The 6000-nt window shown below is 33.6% G+C and overlaps 1 protein-coding gene and 1 long non-coding RNA gene across 3 annotated transcripts in view; one reads left to right on the top strand and one right to left on the bottom strand.

Annotated features, from left to right (window-relative positions):
* LOC135691017 (uncharacterized protein F21D5.5) overlaps positions 1-6000 on the bottom strand; it is a 99554-nt gene that overhangs the window by 29556 nt on the left and 63998 nt on the right. The gene's annotated exons all lie outside the window — the stretch shown is intronic.
* On the top strand, positions 31-5053 carry LOC148960314 (uncharacterized). Its single transcript, XR_016145281.1, has 3 exons — positions 31-1470; positions 2144-2164; positions 3453-5053. It is a non-coding gene; the product is annotated as an uncharacterized LOC148960314 (long non-coding RNA).

Genomic DNA, 6000 nt, shown 5'->3' with positions numbered 1-6000 from the left:
TCTTCTAAGCAGAATCATTCCTAACCTTTAGATATTTTTAATAAAAGGCTCACTAAAGGAAACATATGGTAAAACCTTCATGGTAAGAATAAATATTCAGAAGTTTTTCTATTGTCAGGACAAATTTGCAAAAAATAAACCTTTATCCATTGAAATGGCTTTAACTCTGCAACCCATGTAAGCCCCAACACAAAACTTTGCATATTACTTATATAGATATTACCAAATGGTAATATACAATTTTTAACAATGGGGTTGTAGGCTTAATGCTAAGGGGGGAATGAAGAAAAAAATAGATTTTCCTGATTTTCAGTTTTCTTATTTTTTCATGGCTATGAATATGGTGTCATATTGTAGAACACAAAAATATTTTTGAAATTAGCTATCACCCACCCATATAGCTTGTGAAATGACAAAGTTATTTGGTTATGGCCTTTTCCAATGAGCGAAATCCTTCGCATATAAGTTTTAAAAAGACCACACCCATATCTCCACAATGGAGTGTGATATAAAGCTCAAAATCTACAGGGGTTCATATCTTATCAATTTATATATGTCTGAGAAGTTTCAGTGAGTACATATAATTTTTTGAGTGTGTTGATTTGGTATGGAATTACCCTTTTAGCATGATTTTTATGGGACAAGGCCAGGGCGCAATTAAAGGTTTTTCACACACCCCCGTCCCTTTTTCTGGTCAAGTGCCACTCTCCTGCCCTATTGATTAGTTTTTTGTTATTTACCTTGAGAAGTGATCTAACAAATATTTTTGTTAGATATCCTCCAAAAGCGGATTGAAAGTTTACCCTGTTTTGTTTCGAAAATGATTTTTTATTATTGTTTAGCAATTTTCTTTCTTTTCTTTTATTTGCCCATCCAGAATCTAAATTTGTTATTAGTGTAGATTTTTCCAACCTCCTTAATTCCAACCCCCCTTAATTCCAATCCCCGTTAATTCCAGCCCCTGCTTATTAAATCTTGTTCAAAATTCTGTCATTCTGCCACCCTTTGTTCCGACCTACCTGTCAATCACGAGCCTAAGAGTAGTCTGTTTTATTCCAAATCGCCAAATATGTTTGTTTTCTGCTTTCAAATTTGAAGCGCAATTCATTTAGACAATTGAAAAACGTCAGAAATTGAGCAATACACCTTCATCTATAAGTTCATTTAACTAAAGAATCAAGACAATATTGCATTTTAGATGTATATATATATTGCATTTTACATAAACGGACTTGAACTTTCACTTTTGGCTCTGCTTTACTATTACAGACTTATTTCTACTGCCTTTTTTCTATTATCTTGGAGTCTTCGATTAAATGCATTGCCTTTTCTTTATATCTGCATTTCCTTCATTCATGCAAATATTTACTGCGCTGAATTTATTTATCTTTTCTCAATTAACCACATAACGAGTCAATGCGCTTTCTAAATTTCAGATTACAACTATCGAGATGGCAAAGACCACAGGAGGTAAGCGTTCTAAAAGTACTTGTTTCACTAACAGATATTTGTTTTGAGTTCCCTTACTTCGAACTTTCCTTTGCAATTGATTCTATTCAACTCACAGTAAAATTTGCACGTGTCTCACTCCACATTAAAAATACTTTTTATGTATATTTTCAACAATAAGTAACTAATTACAGTAATAAAATATAATTTTAATGTTTAAAAGCTACATTAGACAATCATACAAACAAGAAGAATAACAGTACGTCAATTTAGCAGAATATATCCTGCGTGCGTGGAAATTTATTGCTGAAGGACATATGAAAAGAGCTTTCAGGCCATATGCCCCCAGTGACTTGTAAAAGATCAAGATCAATTAATATACATTCATTTATAATATATTAAAATTTAGGAAAGTTTTTTTACGATAAGGATACAAATAATGATAAACATTGAAAAGATAATAATAAAATAAATCAATTGTATATTAAATCGATGATAAATCTACTCTGCCCCCTTTTTAGTTCTCTATGATTTGCTTGCCCCCTTTTTAGTTTTCACCCCTTTCAAATGTCTCATCTCTCTTCCTTTCTCCATCTGCTGCTCATTCCTTCCAGTGTCTTGTGGTTATAAAAAGTCATTTTTCAATGTTTTTCCTGTTGTTTAGGACCCAATCTAACATTTGTTTTTATTGCAGGGATATACGTCGTGTGGATCGGTATGTAGAGTCTTCTTTTTTCGATATCTTAATCTCTATATTGAGCACTGGGTAATTCACTTACGTTCAAAAAAGATTGGGACATATTCGATAGAAGAACTATGGCGTTGCGCTATTCGGGTTTGCAACGGAACCTTGTTGATATGAGCAGTCTTTTCCAATAATCTAGGCCTATGTATCCCAGAAATGTCGGTAAAAGTTGAAAAAACTCTTCAAATTTTGAATCATAATTATAATAGCATTAGATGTTTATATTTATCATATAAATAAAAGCAAAATATACAAAAGAGTTGTATCGCCTAAAAACAGTTAACTCGCACGGCCTATGCAATTTTTTAGAGATATCCAAACGAGTTCATTTTTTTAGATTCACATTTACATAATAAGAAAGTTTTACAAGAAAATTACAAGATCGAACGGCTAAGTCTCAAATAAAGTTTGCTGAATCAACGAAATCGTTACAATTTCAAGAAATTATATAATTTACTCAAGCTACTTTTAAAATTGCATAACACTAAAGGAAAAGCCACAGTTCTCGTCGGCGACGATTAATTTCTGCCTTGTAAGCTTTGCTTTGAGAGGGCAATTTTTTTATAAAGCTGAAAAAATTTGTATTTCTTACGACTTTCATAGCTACGTTTTTGCTTTTGTTCCAATATTTAGCTTCTTTTTACATGACAACATAATTTCTAGTAAGGATTCAAACCTATTACTTCGCAGTTTCCTCAGAAATGACCTTTCGTCTCTCGGCTTTGTAAACCTCTTTGGTCTGCCAACCCTTGGTGAATTTTTTACTCTCCTTGAAAGGAAAAACTTTTTACACACCATTAAGCAGCCAACAAGTGATGCAATTTCACGGAATCCATTCGCGTTATTTTCAAAGAAAGCAATTTGCAAGCGCTTCTCGTAACTTTGCTCTTGAATTTAAGAACTACCATGCTTACATCACAAGGTCTATAGAAATTTTGTGGTTGATGTATTGTGAATTGTTTGACGTACATAAAAGGCATCTAAAAATCAAACATGTCTTGCGAAGATTTCGTGGAAAAGCTGCCATACTTTTTTGATGCTATTACGAAATTCGTTGTTCTTAATGAACACAGCGTCAGTGTTTGGTGTACTATAGTCTAGGCCTATTGTTATCATTGCTGCGATTGACGATGAAATAATCAAAACGATTTTTGCATGTTTTCATTAAAAACCTCTCACACCATAGACGTCTGTAAATTGTGTTCTTATATATGATCTCTTACGTTCCACATTTGAAGTTGGTTTTCTTCCATTTCAGGAGCATTCGTTGCTGGCATCTTGAATTTAATTCGGAGTTGCTATTACTGTTCAATGACTGTGAGCGCAATCGAGGGTCAGGCCTAAACTACCTTATACAAAGCTCATTCTAAGCAATTTTACTTTAAAGGAAAGATTTATTGATATTGTATATAATTATAATGATTGCGTCATATTTCGGTCATTTACCCTTGAAGGAACACCATGCACTCTCTTGGCTTATGGGCAATAATGTCAAGCGACAAGGGTAATAAAATGACAGTCATTTATTAAATAGGTATGACCAGTGATTGCAAACAAGTATGTACCTTGGTTTGAGACATCGCTTACTTGGACAAGGTCAAACTACGTGAAATCCACTATTGATAGTCATTTTGTCAATTATCATCCGGTTGCTCGAGCCACCTCTTATTTTGATGCCTATCTTTTTATAGCGAATCATACTCTCAACCTATCAGATAATAGTGACGATATAAATTTATTCTAATATCTTTCAGTATTTTAGATAGCAATAGAGCTAAACTTGTTTTTCGTGATAACTCTCAATTTGTTGTTCTACGTATATGTTATTCATTGTGTTTTGGCCAAATGTGTCATCATCTCGGTAGTCTAGAAACATCACTCTTTAGTGCTTATAGTTTAGTGTATATTTGTTAGTGCTAAAAGTTTCAAGATCAACATCGAACAGAAATAGCACTTAGAACTGTTAATAATATTATAATGTCATAAAATTGTTTTGTCAAAACTCAGTTATTGCTCTTGCTTCGACTCATTTTTGGCCCTATACGGTTTATCCCCATGCAGTTTCGACTTGATTCAGTTTCACCACGACTCAGTTTGGTCCTGACTCAGTTTGGTCCTGACTCAGTTTGGTCCTGACTCAGTTTGGTCTTGACTCAGTTTGGTCCTGACTCAGTTTAGTCTTGACTCAGTTTGGTCCTGACTCAGTTTGGTCCTGACTCAGTTTGGTCCTGACTCGTTTTGGTCCTGACTCAGTTTGGTCCTGTCTCAGTTTGATCCTAACTGAGTTTGGTCCTAGCTCAGTTTGGTCCTGACTCAGTTTGGTCCTGACACAGTTTGGTTCTTATTCAGTTTAATCCTCACTCGGTTTTGCCCTGACTCATTTTTGCAACATCAAGTTTTGAGAAAAGGAATGTTCTAGCGACCTTTGCTTTTACCTGTTCTCTGTTTACTTGAAGTTGGTTGTGGAAAGTATGGATTATGCTTTTTACCCACCAAAGTGCAACATGAGCTGGAATTGTTTTGTGATGATACAACCTCCTTTGCAATGTTTCAGTACTAGGGCGCTTCCATTCACCATACGAATGCAATAGTTATTTTGAAGCCTTAAGCAACGGCAGGCCTTCAGAGGATATCATTAGCGAAATAATTAAGATCTCCATTACATTAATTTTTGTATTGAAACGTTTTCTCGTTACAAACAATGTATATTGAAGTATGTATGACGAAATCAACTTCTTGTCGGTATCAATGTTTTCATACAATTTTTAATGTATTCCCCTATTAATTAGGTATCTATAATATGAATAAGCACAAAAGTGTAAACAATAGAATTTTGCATTTTTCATGATTATATTGAAACGACTCTTTCGTGCTCCAAATTCTTATGACAATTGCTGATAGTATGATTTCATCATATTTTTAAAAAAAACACCAAATTCCAAAGCCAATAACTAATTTTCTTTACGTTTTAGACCAGAAATAATCTTGCTGAAAATGCGTCCAAAACCTAGTTCAACCTTACTTGTTTTACTCAAAAAGGTTTTATATATTAATGCCGCTTTTTACTATTTCTATTAACACTTTTTTTAAAAAAAAAGATAACCAACGAAAATTAGATTCCAAGCCTTACCATTTTTGCTAAAAACAAACAATCCAACTAAAAAACCGATTACAAACCTCATAAACCCTCACTACCTCTTTGTCCTAATGGGTTTTATAGGTCAAGCCATCTATTTTCTTGCATATTTTGATCACATTTTGCGACAAAAAAAATCACCAAAAAACGGTAGATTTCCAAGGCTATAGCCTTACCCTTTTGCCTAAAAACAATCGACCTAAAAATAGATTAAAAACTTCGTCAATTTTCACTGGCTCTTTGTTCTAATGGGTTTTATTGGTCAAGCCATATATTTTCTTGCATATTTTGATCACATTTTGCGACAAAAAAGATCACCAAAAAACGGTAGATTTCCAAGGCTATAGCCTTACCCTTTTGGCTAAAAACAATCCACCTAAAAAGTGATTAAAAACTTTGTCAATTTTCACTGGCTCTTTGTTCTAATGGGTTTTATTGGTCAAGCCATCTTTTTTCTTGCATATTTTGAATAAATTTTGCGAAGAAAAAGATCACCAAAAAACGGTAGATTTCCAAGGCTATAGCCTTACCCTTTTGGCTAAAAACAATCGACCTAAAAAGTGATTAAAAACTTTGTTATTCTTCACTGGCCCTTTGTTCAAAGGGTTTTATTGGTCAGGCCATATACTTTCTTGCATATTTTGAACAAATTTTGCGACAAAAGAAATAA

This window comes from Rhopilema esculentum, chromosome 4 (assembly GCF_057945365.1).
Source record: "Rhopilema esculentum isolate cy_ngs chromosome 4, ASM5794536v1, whole genome shotgun sequence".
Classification (NCBI taxonomy): domain Eukaryota; kingdom Metazoa; phylum Cnidaria; class Scyphozoa; order Rhizostomeae; family Rhizostomatidae; genus Rhopilema; species Rhopilema esculentum.
The sequence above is the reverse complement of the archived record's forward strand: the minus strand, read 5'-3'. Positions and strand labels throughout refer to the sequence as shown.